The sequence below is a fragment of the Ammospiza caudacuta genome, chromosome 2 (assembly GCF_027887145.1).
Source record: "Ammospiza caudacuta isolate bAmmCau1 chromosome 2, bAmmCau1.pri, whole genome shotgun sequence".
In the NCBI taxonomy this organism is placed as follows: Eukaryota; Metazoa; Chordata; class Aves; order Passeriformes; family Passerellidae; genus Ammospiza; species Ammospiza caudacuta.
The window spans coordinates 27,062,587-27,088,262 of NC_080594.1; the positions used below are offsets into that span (position 1 = coordinate 27,062,587).

The 25,676-nt window shown below is 41.8% G+C and overlaps 1 protein-coding gene across 1 annotated transcript in view; it reads right to left on the minus strand.

Annotated features, from left to right (window-relative positions):
* The window catches only part of ZBTB20 (zinc finger and BTB domain containing 20), a 35,307-nt gene extending 13,261 nt beyond the window's left edge, over positions 1-22,046 (minus strand). Inside the window, exons 1-2 of the mRNA XM_058800560.1 lie at positions 21,823-22,046; positions 14,958-15,145 (exon numbers count right to left, since the gene is read on the minus strand). The gene's annotated coding sequence lies outside the window, so the exon portion shown is untranslated. The remainder of the gene's footprint in view (positions 1-14,957; positions 15,146-21,822) is intronic.
* Between the last annotated feature and the right edge of the window lie 3,630 nt (positions 22,047-25,676).

The window sequence follows — 25,676 nt, forward strand, 5'->3', positions numbered from 1 at the left end:
TTTGTCAAAACCATAAAAAATTGCCCCCAGAAAACACACGATTTGTAGAACAAAAAAAAATGAACAGAATATTGAACACTACAGGCCATACACAAATGGCTACGTTGTGCATTTGAAAACGTGTTTTGCAAGGTTTTTTTTCTGTATAGCCACTAGATGTCCCTTTCTGCAAAGCCAATTGCTGAAAGTCTTAATGCCCATAACTGAAGGATATCAGAGAATTTGATCTTCTCTAATGTCTTTTAAAACCATGGTATCTCAAAGCCCATTGCACAGTAATGACTACCATTTCTGGAAACACAGTAGCAATGAACCCATCACAGTTACAGCAACTCAGCAGTAGCTCAGCACCTCAGCACAGCATTCACCTGAAGCAAAACTGCCTAGGATGCTGGAATCCAAGCTTTTTTGGAAACTTACCATGTGCTCATTCACAGGAATGACTAGCAGAGTGGAACCCAAAGGCTGTATTGTTGTGGTGTGATGTCATGGTTTGCCTCAGATACCCCGGGTTTCTCCCTGAAGATTTCTTCCCCAGGTGTATCAGCCACCTCTCCCTCCCCCTTCCCTTGCCTCCTGCTGAGCACTGCCTGTCAATCCTGGCATTCCAGAAGGGCGTCGAGTGATTGGCAGAATTCAAAAGATGCCCTCCACCCCTAGAGGACATTGGGTCATCCAGGTGTCATTTGTCACTTGAGATTCCCCCTGCTGTCTCCCCCCCCATCGTGTTCCTTCCCTCCCCCCGGGTAAAAGGGCGAGCAACCACGCAGTTTGGGGAGTTCTGTCGGAGCTGCTGCTGGGTTCAGAGGCCTGTGGGCCATGAATAAAGCTCTGGATCGAAAACCCTCCATCAAAACTGACTCCTTCTCCTTCACCATCACCTTAAAGCTTCTCCACCAAGGTAAACCTGAGCTCCTGCATGTCTGGACTTGTCTCCATGTGCCCAGCTGCAACATCCAGCTAGCCAAAGGTGTCTCTGAGGTGAAAACGCCACAGCTGCTGCCTTTTGTCAAGCAGCAAGGGCCAGACAAGCTCAGGCACATCTCGTCCGGCTATATTGGTAATTATTCCAATACTATATCTTGCTTTCATACTTATGGGGAATACAGAATAATTGTTCTATATCCTTGAGAACTGGTGGGCTTGCTGAGACAGATATAGATTTAGCTTTTGCCTCAATCTTCCATAGGAGAATTTAGAGGATTGTCCGGCAAACATCTCACTGATGTCTCACTTACACAAGATCAACTAGCTTGGTATTTTTGCCTAGTTTCTCTTTCTGACAACCTTCCTAAGCCTTGCATTGAGAAGCATGCACACTTGAGAGACGGTGGAAAAGTTGGAGACATTGTATCTCATACAGAATATGGTTTCTTTATGTTTTTATTATCAAAATGACAAGTGTTTCCCTAGTTGGGAGAACACCCTGGGCTAGGACAAAGATGCAGAAGTTAGGCTTGGTAGGTGGCCTTCCTACTTCTGGAACTGCTTTTCTGTGCATCAGTAATCCAGCCACTAGTTCCTGGGAGCACAACAAACCTAATAACCTCCTGCTGCTGGAGGCAAGCAGTATCATCTAGTCCTTACTCTCTTCCTCTACCATGTGTGGTTTTGGAAATCTTTAATCCTTGGTTTCCACACCAACTGCTGGACAGCCTCCTGTTTGTATCAAATGGACACATTAGGTTCTTCAGTCATCTAGTCTATTATTTCTCCTATTGTGGGAATAATTTACCTACACTAGTTCTTCAGAAATTTGTCTACCATGTTTGCAAAAACAACACTGTGGATTTCCACTCCCTCCCCAAACAGACAGTCTATTATATTTCTAGCAAGAGAGATTTCTTAGTATTTAAATTTGAAACTGATCACTCAACCCCTTCCCCTAACACATAGGGAGAGCTATTGACCATTTTCCTCTTTACAGCACTCCCTTATATACCAGAAGGTGCCTCACTTTTCTTCTTTACACCTGTCTTTTCTAGAAAATACAAACTCAGGTCTCCAAATCATCCTCATTGTTTATAGGTATTCTCCTCCTTATCTTCTTTCAGTTAAACTGCAGCCCAAACACAGATAAAGTATTCTAGCTGAAGGAGGTCAATGAAGGAGTTGTCTATATATATAATTGTCTATGATACTCTTTAAAGACCTTACAGAATAAATAATCCCAAGCAAACAAAGCCCTGTTATAAAAACAGATCTTCCTTAAGAAACATGTATGTGAGTAAAGAATCCTTATGTTGGAATGAAGATCTCAACTCTTTCATAAACACAACAGTTCACTCAGAATGCAGCATGTCCATCACAATGTGAAAGCTGCTATAGCCCCACAATTTCTATAGGAAGTTCTCATTTCCATACATTAGTGCCTCGTACTCCAAACTTTGCACCGCAATGACTATGGGTTGTTGTCAACTTCAATTACCGATTTATCCCAATTGATAAAGCTTTATTTTCTGTTGTTATCAAGTTAGTTACTATAAAACTGGATTAACAGAGCAAAAATTCCTATCTAGTGTTTCCATACACCACATTAGTCCTGCATCAGCTTCCAATTATCTGAGACCATTTTATTGGAGTAGCATTTCTTCCACTCAAGGAAGTGACCAGAATTCAAATGCTGAAAATGTGGCAATGTGTGACTTCTCAGTGCATCTCGAAGATGGGCAGAGAGCAATTCAGCCACGCCTGCTCAGGCTGATTCTTCTGAATATCTGGCCTCATTCTAAACAGGGGCCTGCAAGAGGAAAAACTTCTATGGAGTTTCAGGAACACAGAAGAACATTTGTATCCTCAGCAGGAGATCTGACCAGGAGTAGCCCTTGCTTTCTGTTGCTTTAAAGGTTTGCTGGAGTTTTCATCCAATCATCTGCTTGAACATCTTGAAAATCAGTATCTCCTTCTATAATATCTATCCAAAACAAACACCAGATGACACTACACAAATTGCCCTAACCCTACCAGATTGTTGTTAGAATCAAAATATGTAGCAGTCTACATTTAACAGGAAGTACTGTATTTTTACCAGCACAACATCTATTAATGTGTCAGTAATACACTCTATGGAAGAAAAAAAATCACTGTGTTCTGAAAGCTGTCAAACTTCTCTAAATTTTGTAGCTAATAACTACATTTGTTTGAAAGACAGAAATGTGTGCACACACAAACACAACCTTATTCTCCAAGGAGAAAACACACCAAGGAGATGGCAAATAAGAGTTTGCCTAAACTTTTTTTCAGAAGACTTTTTCTGCAGACTAGAAAATGCTCAGCACACTCCTAAAGATGATTTATTTAGTTAATTGCTCTGTCCTTTTTAGCATTTACTGAAAGATGAGATATCCATTTAACATAAAACTGAAGACTAAACCATGGCTGTTCTGTACATAAATTGGCTTCTATACCCAGTGGATATAAATTCCTAGTGTCAAGCACAAAAGCCTCTATTTCAGCCTTCAGGCCTGGGGGGGACAGGCAGAGAGTTCCCTTCCTGTGCTTTGCCTGACACACCTCAGGAGGTGTCCGTTGGCATTAATCCTGTTTGCTCTGAAACCACAGGTGGCAATGTCTGTGCCTCAGCTTGCTCCACACCTAGAACAGGGACAGCATTGTGCATCCATCCCTGCAGGACTGCCTGCCTCAAGGAATTGTTTTGCATCCTTGGATAAAGAATATTAAAGAAATATCAAGAAATAATTGAAGTTTCTTCAAATTTTATTCTCCAGGCTTACAAAAAACCTAGTCTTCTTCTCCAAGCACTCTAGTGCCTTAATTCTTCCATTCCCTCTTTATGGTCAGCACCGTACTTAAAATTGTAAAACACCAGGTAAAAACTGGCTCCAGTTGACAGCAGTGCAGTGACCAAAGCCAGTGTTACAGCATGTTCAGCTATTTTTTAAGTTAGGGAAGTATTACATTTTGAGCCAGGATATTTACTTTCCAACTTTTAATCCAATTTGTATATTAGCTATTTTACAAATTCCAAAGACACTTTGAAGAGTGCATAGACAAAAGCCATTTTCTATTCCCAGGCACATATTTGGGGTCCAGTCAAATATACCTCCACGCAAAACAGTGTCACACATATACACACACTCCCATTATCTCAGTTCCTCTCTCAGACCTTGTCTGCAGACTATCTACAGCCATGCCATTGTTATCTCCATAGCACAGAAATGAACTACATCGATGGGGGATGCTTCTATGGGTATCTACACCACCTCCAAGCAACATATATATCATTACAGAAGAAGCCCTGGAGGTGTCATCACAGCTGCATTAACAGGGATTTCAATAGGATGTGGCCATATCACTTCAAGTGTGTTAATTCCTGTGCCCCAATCAGTTGTAATTTATTTGTGCTAGTGAAATATAAGTTTGCCAAATGGCATTTTAATGCACTTCTTTAAAATGTAGAGGGAGAAAACCTCACAACTGCCCTCTTAAAACAAGAAACAGAGTAAACAATGTCTCCACATGATGGCACCATTTCCTAGGAAGAAAAACAACGCTGTGCTCATCCCTTCTTCAGTAGGGAACATTTTCATGTTCTACACGAAATCTGTTTCATCTACACTCTCTTGTTCCCAGAGAGCTCATGCATGATCCTGCCAAGCCCCAGCGTGGTCCAACTGTTTTAACTGGCTATAAGTGTGAGGCAGCTTGGCTCTTTAAAAATCTAGGTGCATCTATTGCTCTTGGCTCTTTAAAAATCTAGGTGCATCTATTGCTCGTTTCCCTTCCCAGTGCCAGGTGCTGTAACTTGGAGTGCATGTTTCACTGGTGGACCCACAGCAAGAGAGTCACTGAGCAGGGACAGGGGGAGATGGGCCAGAAATGCTGGTGTGAGCACTCCCTACTCAAAAAAAGATTAGGGGGATGCTTCTTGGAAAAAAATAACTCTTTGGAAAACACAGATAAATAAGGTGATTTGTTTTGCTATTCTATGGTCCTGATTAAAAGATTAGTCCTTAAGAATACCTTCACCTGCTTTACAGACTTCTGTTTAAATCTTAATAGTGTATTTCAGACTGAATCCCCATAAGGAAAGTGGATAAGGATTGCTTTTGATTGTCTTGCTGTGGGAGACTGTAAAACTTTTATCCTCTCACAGAAACCTTGTTTAGGGAAGAGAAGAGGCTGGGGTTGGAGGTGGGAGCTGTGTCTGGAGATAAAATGAATTAAAAGGCTAACAGGTGCAAATATATTAAAATTTGTCTCCAAAAGAAACACCTGCTATTCCATGAACTCCTTCATGTTCTCCCAGCAGTGTTAGGTGTTCCCCCAGGCAGAAAGACCAGGAGAAGAAGCTTATCAACATGAGTGTGGTTAAATACAGTAAGCCTGAGAGCTTGTGGGCTTTGGTTAAAAGCAAAATATAGATTAAAATCTCTTAAGATAATTACCTCTTCAGAAGGTTTCCATTCAAGCTAGAATCCTGTACAGGGAGTGTTTGTAGCAGTCTGTTAGGGAGAGGGTGCAGTTATGGTTGAATTTTGTGGGAGAGCCTGTGGAAGAGCACTGCTTATTTCCTCCACGATACACTGAAAGGCATTTCTCTGGAAAGAGATTTTGTTCTGGTCCCAGAACTATGGCTGATGGGAGAAACAAGGGATGGATGAAAAACTGTAAATGCCAGTCCTCAGGGCTGAAAAAGATTCTTATCTTGTCCAGTGCCTCTGTCTCAGCCCTGAGTAGAGGAAAGCTATCACATGAAAATGCTAGATCCTATTTGGTTATTTTTTCCATTTGTCTTTTTTATGTACTAGTGAAAGGGAAATTGTTAACTAGTACAATTGGGTGCTTTTTAACTAGTACAACTGGGTGAATATTTCAACTTGGAAATATCATGAGACACATATTCATAATGTTTTGGACTGTGGTTTCTTTATTTTGAGTTTATGGGACAAGTGGTCAGGCCTCTCTATAATTCAGATTTAAATATCAGTGGGAAACTGAACACACTCACGTCTACAATACTGAAGGCCACAGGAAATGTTTCTGTCCTCAGTCAGACCTCTGTAATCTCTGGGACCAGACTTATTTCCAAAACCCCCAACTTAGCTTTGACAGAAACAGAAATGTATGGCAGAACACTTTAAACAAATAAATCAAGGCAATAAGCAACATTCCTGGATGGCTTCATACCATCAGAGGGAACTCTAGTATTAAATGCACATTGTCAGTTCCAATGCATCCCCCCATTCCCTGGGGAAAAGGCCCTGGAATTACATGTATATGCAAGCACCAGACACCAACAGGTGATACTAATACAGTGCATGGGAGTTATTTCTCAGGTCTGCCTTAGGCACATTCTGCCCTCTACTCATCCAAAACCACTAGAGATGGCATCTGGGAGTTTTACTTTTGAATACAGGGAACATGCCCTGCTTTGAAATGTAGCATAGGATCAAAGCACAAGGTATTTTTGTTGAAATTGACATAGTTGCCCAAACAGGCAGGAAACTACGAGAAGTCCCTTTCTCTGTTTTTATTTCCTGTATCATACCCCTTTTCACACAAAAATTGCTACTTTGTGAGTTTCTTCCTCTATCTGTGTAACATCAATAAATTACATGTTACCACTCCTATCATCTAGTTATAAAGAGCCTTTCAAGATTTTTAATAGATGCACAATATTGCTACACTTACATTTTCCCTGGTTAAGGACGTAAAAATAGCTGCTGTGAGATTACTCTTAATTTATACTACTTCCCTCTCGTGGGCTTTCAAGAAGAAGCATTTCACCACATGTCACAGATGGATACAGAGTATATACTGCACATCCCAGCCGGGCAGAGATCCTTTCAGTGCTCAACACAACAAAGCTGGGATGAGTAGGGGTGCTAGGATTTGTTTATCTCTTTTTCATAGGTGCAATTAATTCCTCAAGGAGGTATTTGTGCTGACAGATTCTTCAATTCTCATTGTACACTATTTCCTGAGTGGGAGATACATAAGACTCATGTTATTTTAGCCTCGAGAATGACTCCATGGACAATGAAAACAGCCACAGAAAATATGAATGGGTGGCACAATGGCATCCCCTCTAGGAACAACAGCACTTGGTGTCCTTGGGAATTCAAATGCACAGTGCCAGCCAGAACCTGCTGCTGTGGTCTCCATGTGCTGGATGCCAGGCAAGCAGCCTGATGCAAATGAAGCTCAGTGACATTCTGATGGCTTTCAACTGACTCTCACCCATGGAGTAGATCAAACACCACACTTGTTGTGAACATGATTTTACTCCACAACACCTCCTAGCACTCTTTATGAACATAAGTAGGTTTAAAAATCCTTGGTTTTATGTTTCAGGTTCTCTCCCACTACCATGTTAAGGCTTCAGTTCAAAAAAAGGTTCAAATTAGAGAGCTCCCTTTGTTCAGTCATTCAGTGGAGAACAATGCAAGAATTGTTTGGGATTTCTCTAATTTGAATACTGGTTTGGCCATACCTTGTTCTAAAGTTACTGAGGGGGATCATAGCACAAAGATTACATGGCTACTCTACCACAGGTAAACAAAGGAGGAGAAAGTGACTATGGAAACTTAAGAGGAAAAGATCAAAAAGCTCCAATGCTAAACAGCTCATAGTGGTGAAAAAGAGCAGGAGGTGACCAAGTATGTTTTTACACCTGTAATTTTGGAGTTGTGTAGCTGCAACAAACCAGGCCACTACAACACCAGTCAATGTTTCTCAGTGCATGGAAGGTGTCTCCCTACAGCACACAAGGAACTAACTGTGAGAGATGCAAGCACTGAGCTGCACAGGATTGTAACAACCCACACTAGGACAAAAGGAGATGGAGATGCAGCTGCTTTAGTTTCCTTCAAGCAAGAATCACCTGTCAAACACTGAAGTATTCCTCTAAAGACCATATTAGGGAAATGGCACATTTGGTTTAGTCTTCTCAACCAACTAAGATAGAGGAGATGACAGCAGTAGCATGTATGGTTAAGACATGAAATAACAATGACTGGCATGATTACGTTTGACATGCTTCAAGCAGATCTCAGAGTGACAGTTTTGGTATGTGCAACTTCAAGAAGAACAACTATTGAAAGGAAAAAAAGAAGAGGAAGTTAGTCAGAAAGGGTCTGAAAGGAAAAGATAAGGATATAAAATCCCTAAGAACAGCAGGGAGGTGGCCTTAACAACACTTTAATAGAGTTCATATGCATATCCAAGGACAACAAAAGAAAAATGAGGAAGTAGAAAATGCTATAATGGTTAAATAACAAGGTATAAGAGTTCATTAAAGCTGAAATTTTTTTCTTCCAAACATGGAAATCATGCCCAAGTGACATTAATAGAACTGAGCATAAACTATAGCAGACTAGATGTAAAACAAAGATTAGGTAGGGTGAAGAGGAAATTTAAAGAAAAACTCACTAAAAGCATAAAGAGAAATACTATAATAAAACATTATTTAAACATATCAGACAGAGGAAGTTAGAACAATGACTGGTATCTATGAAGTGTTGCAGACTATGTGGATTGAGAGATCAGGTAGGCAAGTAGTCGTGTCAGTGTGTTAACAAGACTACTGTCTAAGAAAGCAGTAAAGGTAAGCTAGGACATCACAGTAACTCTACTGCAGAATTTACATTATTGGTTCATTTTCAGGATGGAGCACGATGGAAGAAGGTAAGCCAGCTCTAGGGGAGAAGAGGAAAGCACTGCTCTGGAGACTTAGAAAAACAACCCTAAACTGAACCAAACACAAACCCCACACATAAAACCACACAAACAAAATCCCAAATGTTAAAAAAAAGTACTAGAACATCTTGATACATTGAACAGTGATGGATATTTGTACGTATCCATCAGTTTCTCACTTCACAAGTGAAGCAGCTGAAATACATACAGAAGAAGGATTTACTGAAGATTTATGAACATAAAGAACATGAATTAAAATCTCGGAGGGGGCTGACTCTGAAGACACAACAAAGTAAACTCAGAAGCTGACTGCAGACATCTTAATGAACAGTGAGAGTGTCCCTCACTGGCTGCAGCATGACTTATAAAGAGAAACACTACAGCATTACCAACTCAGTCACCTCAAGAATGGAAGATATGGACCTGTAAAGAGCAGTACGTCTCATCCTTTTCCCTGGTACTTAGAAAGGATAGATACACTGTAGAAATGTCTTCAAGATGTACCCTGAAATCGTGGGAGTTAGGAGCATGCATGGCAGTTTTAAACCAAAGCCAAGACTATGCATGTTATCACTGACATTTCTTTAAACAGAGAGCAGTAAGAAAAGCACTGAACACCACAACCTAACACCAACACAGTATTACAGGGGCATCAAATAACAGAACCTAATTAGACAAATTTTCAAAGGCATCTATGTGTTACAAATATAAGTGGTTTATGCATCAGTTAAAGTTGGGCTCCACAGTTGCTTCTGAAAACATACTCACTGACTTTGTAACTGAAGTACCATACGCTATTAGTCATTTCTCAAGAGACAAAAAGCCCAAGAGACCAACCTGACAAAACTCACTTAGTGCACTGATTAGAATACAGAGACCAGTTCCTACCATTAGCACATTTTTCACTGCCAGTTCTTCAATGTATTATGATGGCTTTTTCAAAAGGCAGGGTGAACTCAGCTTATAGTTTTGCATACCTGTACTTGTACCTACTTTTGTCTTTACACAATTCAAGCAACACATATCTGCTTCTATGAAAACACAAGTAATTCCTGACTCATACTCCTTTGATAATTTTACAAACAAAAATAAAAGTGCACGGGACATAGAAATCACTTATAACTACTAAAAAGAGAAGCAGTTACCAAACAAAATTTCAAATGTTGTGAAAGATGAAAGTATAATTAGTGTTGTAACATCAGTATTTGAGAACTATGGATATCCTTGCTTTCAGTTTAGCTTTCTACAGAAAAGGCCTGTATCATTATTATTATATCATCTAAAATAGATATCTAAACATACAAAATTTCTTAGGTCACCAAAAACAACCTAAAAATATTCAGCACTAGCTAAGACATGCCATACATAGATTCGCAAAAATACAGCTGAAATTACTATTTCATACTGCCTGACTGTCTAAACAAGGAAGCTGGTAGAATCAGGGGGCCTCCTGTCTTCACTGAGGGTGAAGACTATTTGAAAGCTCCAGAGCAGCTCCTAGGGAATCACAGCCACAAATTTCCAGGGAGAAGAAAAAGACCATCAGTGCATGTAACCATTCCCTTCCTGCCACAGAACCTCTAAGAGAAACACAGGAAACCTAAAAGGTAAAGATGAGGCCAAACCATCTTCAGAGCTACCCAGCCTCTACACTAGCCCCAGGCAAACTGAACTGGCAGATTCATGGGAAGGGAATGGTGAGTCCCTCTAGCTGCTCAAGAAAACAAAACCCCAGAGTTTCCATATCCACTCTCAATGCTCTGCGGAGTTCAGGAATCTTGTGAGGTTCCCACCCTGTCTTTCCCTGTCATGCTGGAAGGCTAAGAAGCTACAAAAATCAGTACTTAGAAGAGAAAAAAGCATATACTCTGCTTCAAGTTCCTGTCCTGTGAAAGCTGAAAAATGCTGGAATTGGACCAAGTCAGCCATGGTACTTGAGCATGTAGGGGCAAAGAGCTCAGATGTGGTCTATCACTGACACTGTTTACAATGTGCATTCTATTTAATGCAAAAAACCACCCCCATCCCTGGCTAAAACATAACTTTAGAAAGTCCTCCCTTATTTCGACAACCTGCCAATGATTGTTTAACAGATTAAAAAAAAATATTCATGGCTTACTTTTCTTCTCAGCTCATTCCTTACCAGAGTCTCAGGTCTCTGCAAGAATTCTGTGTTCTCTAAAATCATAAATACTGCTTCAGAAGTTTTTCAGTCATTGTCCAACCTGCCTCTCCGTCCCATGGAAACTCTCTGCAAAGATGTTGCTTTTGTCTTGTCTGGAACAAATTCCTTCACAGATGGACCATCCAATGTCTAAGAATAACTCTTTTAACTATCAATAGAGACAAAGAGATTCAGTTGCACTGTTCCCGTGGGATTCCTTTGAGTTTGGACACATCTGTTAAGATGCATACATCAGAGCCTGAATGAAGTTTTTGTCTGATTGTATCTTTGAGAACTCGTGAAAGTTTCTGCCAAAATGATCTTATCTCTTGGCATGCTTACAAAATATATACAGTTATAGATGCTTTCTGAAAAGCTCCTGAAATAAGTGGCCTATGCAGACCAAACCAGTTTAAATACAGCCAGCTCCTGATGACCTTCTTCTTCTCACTGAAATCCTTAGAAACTTTACCTGAGGCTGTTCAGCCTTTGAACTACAGCCTTATTATGCACTTTATGCATTCTCTATCCATAAGCAAGGAAATATGTGAAAAAAATGTGAATAGAACAAATATCATTGCTTTCCTTTGCTTTTTTATAACCTTTCCACAACTTGTACTCGTCCTTGCACGAGCACCTTTCTTCTGGGTAAGCAGACAGATCTGTTTGTGACAGCTGAAAAGCTCGATGCATAACTCAGCTGGAGTTCTATCAGCTCACTCTTATCATTTAACTCCAAATTAATTCAATTATTAGTGGTGGTTTTGAACCATGAGGGCTGCCAAGCCCTCCATGAAAACAGTTACCTCAGGAAGCACCTCTTCCTCTAACTTGTTTCTCCAACTGTATTGCATTTCCCAAGACTAAAAGAGATGGGACTGGACACAGTGCATTCTGTGCTCTGGATTTAGCTTCAGGGATTCATCAGTGCTGGAAGTAGTGTTCAAACCCAGAAATCTAGGACCTAGTCCTACAAATCTGAGGAATAATGCAATTTCATTTTGAATAAGTGGCACCAGAAGCAGCATGTAGAATATATGCTACAGAATGAAACCTTAAATTATGTTGTGCATCACATATGACTTTACCCAAGGTTTTTTTTTTTTTCCTAAGTATTCATATCAGTAAGACTGGCTTTCAGACTATTGCTTTAGGCTTTCTTCACCTCTGCCTTTTACAGCTGAGGAGCAGATGGCTATCACAGAGTTTTTATTTCCTTTGCTTGGAAAAAAAAATTATCTGAATCATTCCAAAAGCACCCTGATATTTTAAAGTAGATTGGCTTCTGAACATTTCTCATAATAATAAATATGTGGTGTTGTTTTCTGCCAAGCACTAGTGACTGTGCATGCAAAATGGTCAGTGAAGATTTTAAACTGATTTCAATAGGTGGCCCATAAAATCCGAGCCTTTTTTTCCCCCCAGATACATAAAAGAGGCCTTATGAAACCATCTGTACATCTGTGCATTTTTCCAAGAATTGATACACCCTACCATACTGACTCTTTCTGGGTGCTTCTGGTATTTTCAGAGAAAATTCCTCCCAAACTTTCAGTCTAACTTTAGTTCTATAGTATTTCTGTACTATTTGCCATGCACTAGAAAACCCCCCAGCAGAATGAAGAATGTCCTTTCAAAATGAGGTATCTGCCCAGCTGTGGGGGTACTGCCCAGGCAGTAGGATGGTCTGGGCAAGGGAAGAAAAACAATGTTGTGCTGTCTGAAGGTAGAGGGAAGGACAGAAAGTCTTGCTGGCCCAAAGAAGAACAGCATCACCTGGGTCCAAAAGTTGAGAGGAAGAAAGATGCGGCAATGTAGCTCTGAGGGGAGAGGAAGAGACGGACAACGAAAGAGATTGTAGAGTGAGGGGAAAGAATTGACCCAAAAGACAGGGCACATCAGAGGTACGGAGAAAGCATTTGTAACTGCAGGGAGACCGTTTCTAAAGTTGGGTGCCACAAAAATCAATCTTTTGTGTCCACAAACATATTCCAGCAATCGAAGGATTGAGGCCATAGCAAAATACCATAAAACATGGTAGAGAGCTACAGTAAATATGCAGTAAATATTCATCACGCCTCATTTCAGTTCATGTGGGTTCTTGCTGTTTTGCAAGGGCATGCCAAACACTAATTATATGCATACCACCCCTAACAAATACAGCCTGATAAAGGTCATAACCCATAATAAATAATTGTCAGATTTTCTATTGCTTTCAGCTAACAGAGATAATACCACCAGAGGTCTTACTATTTCCTGAATCTTTGCAGGAATTTAGCTATATTTTGGGAACTAAATTTCAACAATTCACAAGACAGGGCAATGTTAATGCTGGAATTGCTATTAAACCCATTTTCTGAAAAAATCCCCCACACTTGCAGTGTGAAAGGAACATCTAACCTGGGCTGGCAGTTTACTCCTATTTACAGAATAATACAATTGTTCAGGTTGGAAAAGGCCTTTGACATCATCTGGAAGGTGACTTGGGGACAGTGTCTCCTAAAAACTTAGGAGTCTAAAAGACACTGTGCACAGAACAGGTAGAGCATGAAGAGCTGCAGGCTCCACCTTCCCCTGCTGCCCTCTGCCAATATTCCTCACCCTGAACTTGGCCACCTCAGAAAGCAAAAGCAGGAGCTCATTCTCCAACTTCCCAACAATCCCTGCTGGCCTCTGTCCTAAGGTTGCTTTCATGGGTTTCCATTTGTACTGTCAAAAAAATCAGTGTGAGGTTTCAAATCCCATTTACTAATGAACTCTTTCATCTTTGTGAATGGGATAAAGGGATTCTTTGTTTGAAAATAAGGATTATTTTTTTCTTGTTGTTCTGCTCATTTTTTGCATCTTTTCACAAGCTTTTTGTTTTCAGAAAACATTACAAGACAAAACTGCACCCCAGTTTTAACAAAGAGTCTGACATCTCCAATTTGAAAAGAATTCTTGTATATACTAAATTGCATACTGCCTGCTGTTCAATTGTTTCACAGCTCTTTCTTCTCCCCAAATCACCAGGTGAGATTTAGGAAAGTCTCCCCAATGTTTACCAGCTCTATTAAAATCAAAATTTCTAGCAGAAGCTCATAATGAATAAAGTCAGAAGCCAACAGGAATGAATTGCAGCTAAAGTGATTTTGATAGTGATGATCCCTATAACCTGACTGCTTCCAAGCTTGGCCCTGAGGCAGGATTTTTAAATTAAAGAAAGAAAAGGATACACATACTTTTTAATCTGATTTTTTATTGTCATGCCCTGATTTTTCTTTTTTACAGGCTATTGCAAAGTCTGGTTGGCTTCTGAGCTGTTGAAACCTGGTGTCATCATCTTCTTCTCTTCCCCCCCACCTTGTAAATTTACATTATAAACCACTGCAGAAGAGGTAAACTATATATTCTAAAACTAGTGAGTGATGAAATTCACATTACCCTGCACATTCTTGCTCAAGAGACTTCCAGGCAAGGACCTCTGTGAAATGACAATGTTTTGAAGAGCTGGCAAGGTCAGGTGACTTTCCAAAATCCAGTTTTAATAATCTCCTCCCTTATTTTTTGTATTTTTTGGCAAAATGGAGAAGAACATTTTCTAAAGGGCAATTAACCCATGCTGAGTAATCTGGAAGTAAATGCCCTCAAAACAAGGGCCTTAAGGCTGGTACAACCACACAGGTCTACAAAGATTTTCCAGCCTCTCACAGACTGATCCTCTCTACAAAACGCTCCCCTTTCTTCATGGAAACTTTACAGTCCTGGGCTGCGGAGCCAGGCCCATGTTTTCAGCACAGACTGAAACCCCTCCAGTCAGGAGATACGGTTGGGTAATGAGAAGCTTGTGACTACCTGGAGCAGAGCAACAGTTCTAGTTGGACAGGGACATGCTTGAGGGGTCTCTCCTTTTTAATTTGCAATAAGCAGCAACCTGACCTAACAACATGCTCTCAGTTTTTCCTGGCTGATTGCATTATCACAATCTTACCACAAAAATGTTCTGCTTTAGATGTAATTCCCAAAGAAGGGAGAAGGTAAGCCCTGAGAAGATCCTCTTTATGACGTTATGGGAAGAGCATCCAACTGGAAAACCTGGTGCACAGTAAGGGAGGTGTTTTCAGGAACCCCAGCAGCATGTTGGTGTACTCACAATCAGATGACCCTGTGTGTGCGTGCAGGTTTGTTGGTGAATGTGGAGAGTGGATGAGGGCTGGGCTCAGAGAAGGAACAGCTTCAAGGTTCAGGCAGGGAAGGCCCGGCTTGGCGCTGCATGCACCCGTCTGAGTAATCTCATTCTCCTCAGACGCCTTCTGGTTTTCAGCTGTCTTGGGTTTCTTCCTGAAAATAAACAAAGAGACCTTTGAAGGGACTGACTGCATATTTGGGAAAAGGCATTTTTAGAATCTGTTAAAGATAACTTTCTTCCCCCACCACCACCTCCCTCTCGCCTCTCTTTTCCCTTACAGGGAAGGAGGCAGAGAAGACTTTCCTCCATACTTCTTGTTTGGAAACAAGCTGCTCCTTGTTTTGACTCTGATGCAATGGCCCTGAGACTGTATTACAGCAAATAGGCCAAGCATGAAGCTCCTTATTCTGCCCCTACTGATGACATATAAAATGAAACTCGTCCCAGTAGTTTAGACAGTCAAAGCACCATTTGACAAATATTAACCAAGGCTGTAGCATTCTGAATAGAGAGAGTTATACAGAAATATAATAGAATTGTCTGAAAAGCAAACAAATATGCAAGTTCAAAACTAATCAGTGCAGAGACTTGATTGTGGGGAAGAGCACTGAGGCAATTCTGAGATGCAGAGTTCATCTAAGTAAAGCATTAAGACTTGGAACCTGAAACAGCTGTCTATGAGCACTGAGCACACGAGCTCTCAACACCTCCCTCCATCCAGAACCTCCAAGGAATTAAGCCTCAGTGGAACATCAAGCAGGTAGTGAGTCACCACCTTAGCTTCACGGCTGGAGAAGCCGAGGCACCGGGCGAAGCGGCAGGCTTTGAATCACACAGCGAACACCTGCCTCACTTCCTCCCTCCGCTACACAAGTGCAGGCGCTCCCTCGGTGCTCCCCGCGCCAGGGAGCTGCGCCGCCAGCCTCTGGAGGGGACACTGCTGCCCCGGGCCCGGGAGGCGGCTGGGCACGGGGCAAGCATCGGCTACTGCCGCCGCATGCCGGGGGCAGAACCCTGGGCACACAGCAGGAGCCGGGCAGGCTGGAGCCCTGCCGCTGGAACCCGTTATCTCCTGCCGACCCTCGAACAGTGCCGGGGCACCCCGGGCGCACGTCCTGCCTGCCGGCAGAGTCCTTTCCACAGGCCGGGACTCTCCTCACGGAGGGCCAGGGCGGGAGCCCCTTTTCCCCGCGTGCCTTTGCCCTCCTGCGTCCCACCCGGGACAGGGTTTGAGGGCTGCACTGGCCTCTCCATTCTTAAAGCGAGTGTCCAGCGCGGAGAGCGCCGATCCCGCAGCGGGCGAGGAAGGGCAGAGCGGGCCGGCCGCTTACATAAAGGCCTTATATAAGGGCGGCACGCCCGGCCGGGGGCAGGGCCCGGCCTGCCGCCAGAGCCTGCGGCCGCCGCCGGGAGGCAGCACCCGCACGGCCCGGCCCGAGGAGCAGAGCGAGGAAGAAAGAGTAAAAAAATAAGTTAAACGGGCCAGAAGTAAAGAAATAAAACAAATCCTTTCCCCAGCCTTCGTCCCGCAAAGCCCCTCCAGGAGGCGGTGGGCGCGGAAGGGATGCCTTGGGTCGGCCGAGGGGCAGCAAGAGGGGCCCGGTGGCAGCTGGCTGGGCCTCGGGGTGCGGCCGGGAGCTGAGCTGGGCTGTGCGGGTGAACCACGGCCAGCGAGAGGGCCACACTGATCACCCCGCAGCTTCTGGCAGCCCTGGTGCGTTCTGGGTTACCGGGACTGCAGTCTCCACACCACGGGATGGGCTGATGCTATTGCTGCTGTAAACTATAGCTTGTACGTGGGCACGTATATTTTAAAGTACATGGACTGTTGTGTTTGTAACAGTTTGTATGGATCTTTGGCATGATCCAAACTCTGGCACACCTTCACACACCTCATTTCCAGAGCCCAGGATATTCCCATGCGCAGCCCGCATGCAGTGGGGATTGCAGGAAATCTGTGCATAAACCAGTGGGTTTTTACAGCATTGCTACCCAAGCAGCTTTCAGATAGCACACCTTTCTGGCCTGGGAACAAAGGCTGTATGTAGGCTTGGACTCTAGATGCACAAGGCAATGAAGTTCCTTGTACCCAGGAGCTGAACTGCTGTATTTAAAGTCTGTTTTCAGCTCAGAGTTAAGCCAAGTTATATGCTTGGAATACAGCCTCTGACTCCAGGTCTATTCACACACAATGCTGCCTGGCCTGGGCAGGAGACTGCTGTTTTTTGCAGAGTGGGGGCTAAGTCTGAGTAAATAAGACTTGTCAGTCAACTAGCACAGCTATAGTTCTGTTGTTAAATCAAATACTGATTGATGTTTCATCCTGTGGCTGATCCTGTGCCTCCCAGGCCTTCAAAACTCATTAGAGGGACAGGTTAAAAACACTATAGCAACAGGTAGTGACACCAAGAAGGTTGTGCAAAGCATCCCCTGCTTCTTTCTATTCAAACCCATATTTTTTCTACTTTGCTCCTAAGGCTGACACTGTGTTATCAAGAAGCTCTTGTGTCATCATTTTTCCACATTGCAGTCCTGCAGCTCGATGACTTTTGCTCACTAGGATGGTAAGAATATAGTAGTGGTGCTGACTGGCGCTGGAGATGACACCTCTCCTCAGGATCTCATTTCTCTCACTGTTCAGACATGGGCTGTATGTCACTACCACCTGAAAGGGATGCAGGCTTCCACAGGAGGGAAGCTAAGGAATCAGCAAAGTCAGCTAAGCATCTAAAGAAAGCTTTCCAGAAAAGAAAAATCCTGGGGATACTGTGATCAAAACTACCTATGAAGAAACCCAAACAAAGTTCTCCAGTCTGCAATGTCCAGCTACTGTTGCCAGCAAAGGCAAAGTCACAGAAATCCTGCTGTTACTGTAAGTATATTGCTGTTCTTTTGTTCTACCTTATCACCCCAACAGAAAGCTCCTATTGCCATGATTTTCACCTATATATTCTAATTAAATACTCTTACATTCTCTTATATGGTCTACTTCTATTGCTATCTTTTTCCTATAAGTCTTCACAGGGAGAATTGTTAAGTACTCAATCAGGTTATGGCATCTCCATCCTTGGAGATTTTCCAAACTTAATTGAACAAGGCCCTGAATAACCTAATCCAGCTTGGAAGTCAGCTCCGCTCTGAGCAGGGAATTGGACTACAGACCTCCAGAGGACCCTTCCAACCTAATTTTTTTTCTGATTGCACACTACTTCTATGAACACTTCCATCAGCAAGCTCTCTAATATATCTCCATGGTCCAGAAGGTAAAAATGACACACAAACTTTAGAAAACTGTGAATTGTTACAGCAACATCAAAAACCCTGAAAGAACAAGGGTAGGAGCAAGAATGAAACAAGTAATAAAAAGTGTTGGTGGAACCTTCCCAAATTACTCCTATGTATGTCCCATCTCTGGACTTCATTGATTTGCAATACTATGTGCTTATTTCAGTAGTAAGGGCTAATCTACCTTGCTGCTTTAGTTCCTGTGACTACGTTCTTCTCTATATACTAATCTTGGAAAAGAGCCGTTTGCTATTTGCTTGTTAGTAAGGGCAGCAATGGCCATGTTTGGAATGCAAGAGACTTAGGAATGTGCTGTTGGAGTAAGGGGCTCTGTTCTGATCTCTGGTTATCTCCTTCTCTATACATACCTGGGGTGCAATACAAGTCCTTTCCAATACTGAACTCATTCTTAGCATTATCAAAGGGCCATCACCATCCTTGCTCCTTGTGAAGAATGGCAGAAGGGCAATACAGCAAAGAGATGGCACTTTGGTACATGGACTTGATGCATTGAATCCCACAAGCTGGGAGCAGAAAAGATACTGACTTTGAAAATTTAGAGGGCCCATGCAGAATTTATATTTGCTATTGATTTACAGGAGATTTATCCACTTTATTTCTAAACATCCTACCTACTCTATCACTTTAAATTTTCTGTCCTATGTCCATGTACTTTCCATTTGTTGGTATTCTCTTTTAGCCTTCCCTTATATTTATTGTGGGTTTTTTTGTGATGTTAATTTACACCACTTAATATATATTATCTTTTTTCTTCACTGTATGCTCTCCAGTACCTAACAGTAGGCTAACTGCCTCCCCTGTCTTTCCTGAACTGAACTGTGTGTATCAGTAGTTGTCAGCTCATGTGTAAAGCAAAATGTATACAATCACTGCCATCATATTATTTCTGTTTTCTGTCAGCATCCTCACTGCACTGAGGAATTTGCTCCTTTCTGTGTACCTTAACACCGCACTGTCACAGAGCGAGATCTCAAATGGTGGCCAACTCACAATGATGCAGCGGCTGCAATGATCTGGGCACTGGCTGTAAACTAGAATTGGCTCATTTCTGTTTCATCTGAAGGCAGAATGGGTAATATTTTGGATGTCCTAACCTCAAAGCTATCTAGAAACTAATTACTACCTCTGAGCTTTGGAATGCCTTTAAAACCCCTGCCACACTTCCCCTTTCTTGCTGCCACTCTTGCATACAACTTTCTGTCCCTCAACCCTCCACTCGCTCTCCACAGTTGATTTCTTTGCATGTACTCCTTTGCAACCATTACTTGAGTTTGGAATGAATTTCCCCTGGATGAGTTAACACGTTCTCACAGTGGGGCCAGCAAACCTGGTTCCTGTCAAAAATAGACAAAAATAGTATATGTTGTACTTCTCACACAGCAGCTATAACTAATGCTTGAACCTTCCCTTACAAGGGGAATAGCTCTCTGTCCTGCAGAGACATCAGGTTAGCACTGAACAAATTAGCTCAGGTATAGGAACCAGTGTAGCTGTGCAGAGCCCACAGCAGCATCCTGGCTCTCAGGGGAAGCTATGATAATGTGACTGCATGAGAATAATACTACATAATGAACAATAATGAGGCAGTTTTCAGCCTCTGAATACAGGGAGGGCTGGGTTACCAACCAGACCTTTGTTCGTTGCATATTAAGCAGCACAGAGGGAACATGCCACAGGGCTGCTGATGTTGTTGTAAGTGCTGCTGCTGGCTGAGTCTGCCCACCCATGTTCCAGGCATTATTTCGCCTCTTCACAGCTATGGCATCACCTTATACTAAGTGCCCTCAGGTCAGAGATGCCTGTAGTGTCCAAGCACTGCACTTAACTTACTGGTGCACAGTTAGTTTGTAACCTTAGTAATTCACAGGGGCTGAGTAGAATTGAAAAAAAAAAACCCTGAAAAAAACCCAACAAAAACCAAAACCTCCAGCTTTTCAAATCCTAAAAATAAGAGTGTGAAAATGGTTCACGTCTGATTTTAAGCAATATTTTCCCTGAGTGTTCTGCTGCACATTCTTTATCTGCCTGTGTGCGACTAACACAGCTCCTGATATCAGTGCTTATCACTGCCAGTGTTGTGTCTCTTCCAGACATGACATTGACAATACATATTTAGAAACTGACAAAGTAAAGAGAGAGAGATGAGTACAATCAGTGAATATAAAAAAATAGGACTGAAAGAACAACAAAAACCCACTAAAATCTGCCCAGAGACCTCACCCAAAATTCAGGGCACACTGAGTGCCAGAGCTGAGGGTGAAGCTTCCCAAAACAAGCTCCCTTTAAATCACCTGATCCATCCCTGTTTTCCTGCCAGAAGTGTTGCTTCAGTAGTTAAAAGTCCTGCACAGGCTGACTGCCTGAATATTCACACAGCTTCCTCTGATGATTTTGCAGCCACATTGATCTTCATGCTGTTGCAGCTACATGACTGGCAGTTTGTTTAAAATCTCTGATTGCAAGTTTTTGTCATACAATGGAAAACACAAACTCCTGAAAAAATCACCATAAAATGTAATATGAAAGAGAAATCCCAGCAGAACACTGCAAAGCAAGAATGGGAGGCACAGAAAACTGACAAGAGAGACCCAATGTTCTAGTGCAATAAAAGCCTGGAAAATTTAATCAACACAGAAAAGTAAAATAAACTCCAAAATCCCTTACAGGAGACTGATTAACATAATTAAATTAAACTCAGAGATTAAGTTAAAGTAAGATTGAAATTTTCTGGGTCCTTTTCAGGCCTGAGGTAGGGTTTATATGGCCCCAAATTTGTCAATTTATTCCATCTAAACCACAAGTCTCATGAGAGCTGGGTCCTGACTACAGAGCTTGCCTGATTTGTAACATCAGGGCATGTCAGCTATGCTAAACACTGGGACAGTACTGACAATTACTGAGAATTGATCAAAAGAATTAAAAACTATTATATTTATGGGGGAGAAAGTACAAATATCAGGCAAATGGTCATTTCAGAGCATAATGAAACCACAATGCAAAGTCAGAATTCTCTCAGGCAACTTTACCTATGTAATCCAGCCAAATCTACCAAATTGTAATGGCCTTAAGTCATAAATGTCTCAGGGCCCAGAAAGAACATTGTTAACCTTTAAGAAGTTGCAGTAGATTCCATCTGTATTGCCTGAAACACCAATGAGAGATAAGGTGTCTCATTAAAAAGTAACAAGAATAAAAAAGAAGATTAACACTGCAAAGATAAACATGGATGAACCAACTAGAACAGCACGAACTAGAGCAGTAAGTATGGAGAACCTGCCAAAGTAAAAAATACAAGCAGATCAAACCAGCCATTGCTGAACTATGCTGTGAGGGTATGACTTAAATATTTAACAGTTTTTTACTGACATACTTTTTGCCCACATATTTCCTTGCAAATTTCAAAAGCAAAACTTAGTTTACCCTCATCAGTAAGGCTCACAGGTGCTGCAGTTTGTTTTTGTTTTTGTAGGATGTCTTATTTTGCTGAACAAGAAGTCTTTTATAAGAGATAAAATATACTTACAGTGGTTTCCAAATGGTATCACTCTTCAGGTAAATTACTCCAAGCCTTGGACCTAGTGCAGACGTTCATTGGGGCAGGGAACAGAGAGAGGCTGTGTCTGTACCAGGAAGAATCAGAAGGAAAGGTCAGGGGGAAATAATAATTATTTACTGAGAGCAAGAAAACTTGCTACAACTCTAACTGGCATTCTGTGCTGTGAGTACAGCTGGCTGCAGCCTGGTAGTGCTGAATTCTCACTTCAATCCCTCCAGCCCTGGCTGCAAACGACCACAAACAGTCCCCAGTTACCCCAGTCTGCCCAGGCAACTTAATCCAGTGAAGCAAGGAGGAGAGGGAGGATTGGGCTACCAGTAGGACTCCTCCAAAGGGCTACCAGCAGGATTCCTCCTCAGAAGTCTCTCACTCCAATGACATGAGCACGGAGCACTGACAGAGAGCTAGCACAAACTTGGCATTCAAGTGCATCTCATCAGAACAACAAGGCCAGTCCTGTTCTGAGCAGCAACAAACACTTCTTCAGGACTGAAAGGCAGGAAAAGGAAGGGAAGAGTCCTACTTTGTGTCTTTTGCTGTCTTTACATCACAAAAAGCATGGCTTGTATCAAAGCAGAAACCCCACTTTTCTCTCAGCCACCTGGTCTACTGCAGTGACACCAGGGAAGTAACTTATTGCCAGCCTTGCAGGAAAGATTCAGCTCAGCAGCAGTTTTATCGCTGAAATCTTCTGAGATAAACAGATAGTTGGAACCAATGGACTGAGATGGGAAGGGATCCACAGAAAAACCTCCACTCCAATATTTATTAGATGGTGATTTCCCCATCCAGATCTAAGTTTTTGGGAGTATTTACATTTTTGGGGGACTTGAATCCCTCTCCAGACTAAGAGAACTCCTCCTTTGCTAGCTTCTTATTATCCTTTGGTGGGTCACTGAGGGTATGTTGGGAGTATGTCTGAAGTTGACATCCAGGGACAGAATTAAATCCTGCTCACTTCACTTATGCAAAGAACTCTTGAGACATCAGCATATTCAGTCCTGTCCACAGAAAAGCCACTGGTGCACCTTCCATGAAAAATGATCTTGCCTACTCTGAGCAGACCAGAAAAGCAAATAGTTGTTTTATCAAAGAAATCAAGAAGGTGAATGAAAAATGGTAAGAGATGTAATTGTTATTTCACAGGTAGCTAATGTCACTGTGCAAGGTGGAATTTATGTCTGAAAAAGCAACACAAAAAACCCCACTGTTTGTGCAGCAGGAACACTTCAATAAGCACCAACAGACACAATGAGCAATTTTAGATGACACTGTAATAATGTACTTCACAAAATATACATTCAGTTTTATGTTCAATTCACACATTTTGTAATGCTGATGTTTCTTAGTGACTGGGATATATACTAAATTCTCATTTCAACAGGCTACATGAAACCTGGCAGCTACATTTTATAGGGGTTCAAGCAAACATTTTCTTTGATTCCAGTTTTTTTAGGTTCTCCCCTCTTGGAGTCTGCTTTGAATTGCAAATTAAGTAAATGCAAACATGCACAAAATTTACAACTTAGTCTGAACCTCTGACTTTCACCAGGGCTTGGAAGAGGAACCACATGCATCAGGTTAGTTCGAAAGAATTACATAAAATAGTGACACTTTTGACCAGAACTAAGGATTGAATTTCAAAGGTGCAGTAACGCCCAAGGATTCTGTAGATTTAAGTCCTTGCTAACACTCAGCATGACTTACTTTCAGACTCTCCTTCCCACCTCCATGTATGCTCCATCTGTTCTGTTAACGCTGACCTTGGCTTCTTACATCCACTTTGCACACATCAGTCTGTCTTTTATCTGGCTATTACTCACCTTTTTAAGGCATGAATCCCACATGCCTTAGAGACTGCCTAGTACTTCAGATAACATTTTAAACTTGTACTAGAAGCAGAAAAATCACGGGATCGGATCTTTAGTCTTTACTTCGGCAGAACTCCTGCTCACTTCACTCCTAATTTCACACGAGAGAAGACTAAGAACTGCATGTACTAATCCTGCATATTTTGTCACCTCTCTTTTTGTGTCATTATTGCTCTTCCAATCTCTGGGATCCCAATCCAAGTGGCTCTCTCTTGTAGCACTGCCTAGCACTCAATCTGGCTTCCCAACAAGGGTCAGGCAGACAAGTTATTAGAGATGGGCTGTTGGAAGTCTTCTACAAAATCTGGGCTCAGAAATCTCTGTGAAAGGCAATACTTAAAATATCTTCATTTTTCTCCATGTTTTTTGCTGTGGCCTGGGAAGATATCTTTGTTCCAGTGTGATGAGCACAAAGCACTGAGATCCTCAGCAGTTTTTAGGCACTTTTTAAATACATAAAATCAGCAAAGCTGATGGTACTTCTTAAGACCCTAGTATTGCAACAGAGAATGAAATACTCCAAATTTTGTAAAAGACTTAATTTAACTTTGGAAAAATGAGAGGAAAAGGATCTTTGACCATAAGAAGATTGGGCAAAAAAAGAGACAAGCAGGACAACAAAGGAATGGGATGTGTGACACTGGATTGAGTAACTTCTCCTCTGCATACCTGGGCTCTTCTATCCAGAGAAGGAAAGCATTATATTTCTGTTCCATGGGGTACTGTGTGCTTAATTAAGATTTTGGAGGATAAATGTTCTGCATGAATGCATTCCAGAAATGGAGACTTTATTACTTAAATATTCCCACTAATGATAGTAACTTGGGCATTTTATATAAGCTCACTTCTATTCCACCTTGCTCTTTCCAAGTTTTATCTGGTAATTTAGAGGGTGTGAGGAACATTAATTGTATCAGTGTTTTTATTAAGGAAGGTCCATTTTATGAGAGTAGTGATGTACTACAGATTGTGATTTAAGATGTACACTTTAGGTCACTTTTATACTGACTTCAGTGCAGTTGCAATGGGCATTAAGTCAGGAGAAAATGTGATGCTTTACATAATAATGCTGATGATTAATGGGCTCCTGGACCATAACTCTGTATTCTGAGGCACTGATCCTCCTTATCCCTCCTGAAATTTGTGTCTTGACCCTTTCATCTCTTGTTAGCTACCTTTCCAGGGCTGTTCATTAATCAGCACCATTGATCTGATGTGGTCTGTCATATTGTATTACCTAAAACACACAGAAGCAAGCACTGGCCTGACTCTGCTCTTTACACAACACACCATCATATTTCCTTTACAGATGACTTAAATATTATAAGCATCAACTTACTGCTGTTGCTTGGTCCTGAAACTGGCTTTTTCTAGATTAGTTCCCTGCAGGATATTTCTCTCTCTTCCCCTGGATGTACTTCTGTCTGCTCAGAGACACCATCAAACACATTCAGTATTCCCTGCTTGTTAGGAACACTACTATGTCTGACCAGCAAGGGACAATCAACAAAATAGGTCCTTCTCTTTGCTTGATACCTGGTACCACAATCTTCTCTTACTGTTCTTTAGTGATTCCCAATCAAGTAGACTCAAGTTTTTATTTAATTGCTATTTATTTTATTCTTGCAAGAGTCTTTTCCCTAATATCATCAGAATGCTTCCTTCTGCCTTTCCACTGATCCCTAGTAATGAAAAAATTAAAAGATGAGCTTCTTGTGAGCTTAATTCTGATTACTCTTATTTACTGTGCTGGAACAGTGCTGTCTGTCATGAGGCAATAGAAAGTAACTCGCTAGTGACTCGGAAGTTAGCATGTCTGATCTTAATGCACATATTGTACAGCTCTCTTGAGTCATGTGGGTTGAGTTTTAATTGATGTTTTCACAGTCATGATACATTTTCAGACTGGGCTGTCTAGGCTAAATTCAATTCTTTTTGGTCACTTTTTCT